The sequence below is a fragment of the Meriones unguiculatus genome, chromosome 3, assembly GCF_030254825.1.
Source record: "Meriones unguiculatus strain TT.TT164.6M chromosome 3, Bangor_MerUng_6.1, whole genome shotgun sequence".
Taxonomy (NCBI): Eukaryota; Metazoa; Chordata; class Mammalia; order Rodentia; family Muridae; genus Meriones; species Meriones unguiculatus.
In genome coordinates this window covers 35417236-35419382 of record NC_083351.1, presented here as the reverse complement: position 1 = coordinate 35419382, position 2147 = coordinate 35417236, and positions in this window count along the sequence as shown.

Sequence of the window (2147 nt, the reverse complement as noted above, 5' to 3'; positions counted from 1 at the left end):
GGGTTGATGGAAAATTTCTTATGAATCATTTACGCCTCCTCCCAGGAATACTGCTTCTAAGCTTCCTAAGCATTATCACCCTCCCACTTTTAGGGAGATATCCTTATCTGGCCCTAAGGTCTTCCTTAGACCCTGGAGGTTGTGACTCAAAGACACCAGAGACCCCCTTCTGAGGCTCTGGCTCACAGATACTCTTGACACATCTGCCCCTGCAATTACTCAGGAACAAGATAATCACAACAAAGGAAACTTGAAAAAGTAGACAATATTTGGTGGGCTAGAGAAGTTGGCAGCAGGTAAAATTAAAAGCCTCTTCCTACTACCGATGGACAAAGAATGGTGTGGATAAATAGCAAAAGAATAAAGTATTAAGACCTCCCTTTCTTAGATAAAGTTAACTCACACAGGGCCACTGCGGTGTTATATGACCAAGGATGAAAAGAATAACAAGGTTAGACATATAAATTCTACAAACATATAAAACATGAACTGTACTGTGGTCGAAACTGAGTAACAACTGCAGCAACTCTGGCCTGAAGAGTCTTCTTGGGCCTAATGACAATTAGCACTCTATTAAAAGTTGATGATACACTGCTTGGGACATGACAATCTGCCTAGGCTGGCTTGGAGATTTTCTGTCTAGTGCCCTTAAAACCACAAGAACTACGAGCCTAAGAACAGGTTGCCATGCCCTTAAAACCACAAGATTGTTAAAAGTTGGGTTGCGGGGTCAATGAGGAAAAATGATTGTAAAAGATAACTCTGTTCTGTCATGGTTTATCAATGATGACTAAACTTAGGACCAAGAAAAAGTTAAAACTCATGTCTGGGGACAAAAATGATCTGCTCTGTGTTTTGAAACAACATGCATCTTTCCCTGCCGACTGAGTTCTGAATAAATAAAGAAGCAGTCTGACTGCCAGTCAGAATATAAAACTCGCCCCAATCCCTGTGCCTAACTCACTCCTCCCTTCCCGACTACTTATCTTCTCTGCGGGTCCTGGCCATAGCCTGAGCTGGCCCCAGACAGCTGAGCCTAAGCCAGGAGGCAACGGTCCATGGTTTCTATTTGAGTTCTTTCTTTGACTTCCCGAAATGATGGTAATGCTAAATAAACCCTTCCCTCTGCCCAACTGCTTTGGTTAGCAGTGTTTCACCAAAGCAACAGAAAAGCAAGGTAGAACACAATTCTTGATTTTACTGCTCGATGGTGTCCAGCTACGGGAACTATAAAATGTCAAGAATTGACCATCCCGCTTCATCACGGCCGGGCGGCCGCTTTCAGACGGTAACGTCGGGAGGGACTCGCCAGAGGTGCACTGCAAGGTTTTGAAGGTGCCTTCGGAAGCCTGCGTGTCGCCTCCTGAGGGCAGTGACCCGACAGGGAGGGCTGGGCCTTGCGGTTTTTAGGTGGTGGCCGCGGAGGAGCCCACGCCGCGGAGAGGCAAGCGTCGGGCTGGGACCCCGCCCGTCGCTCCGGTGGGACGTCCGTGCCACCGAGCCGCGGCGCGGGCGGCCACCCGCCCAGCGGCCATGTCCTACTTATTGTAGAGCTCGCGTCTGGGTTCCATTAGATTCAAATCGCTTCTCGGGGCTTCGTTTTTCCTCCCTTCCCAAATCTCTACAAGTTGGGAGGAACTCCATCCCGCTGCAAGAGGAGGCCCCCGGGCGCTCGGGGTCACCGCCCCGGACCAGGGTGGGAAAGCCGTCAGCTCCGGCCAATGGAGGGACAGAGGGATGGCAGTGGCCATTGCGATTGGCTCACCTAGACGCTGTCTTTATCCATGGCGAGTTTGGATTGGATGCGAAACAAAGTCCCTTTTCTACAGCCCAAACCCGGCGTCGCTTAGCGACAAGTCCCGCCTTGGAAAGTCTTTTGCTAACAGGTTTACATGCTGTAAGGCAGGCCGTGATTGGCCAGAGCGCTCACGGACACTGTGGTGGTAAACACAACCCGGGTCCTGGGCCCGCGGATTGGTCAGCTCTTCAGGACGCCTCTCTGGCCGTGGCCCCGCCCTCCCCCCTGCTGATTGGCCAGTGGGGGTTTGCGGGGCGGAGACATGCAACCTCACATCCGTTTACTGCGGACAGCTGCCGGGTTCTCAAAGAACCGCGCGAACGGGCTGAAGGGGCCGGGAGCGAGAGGC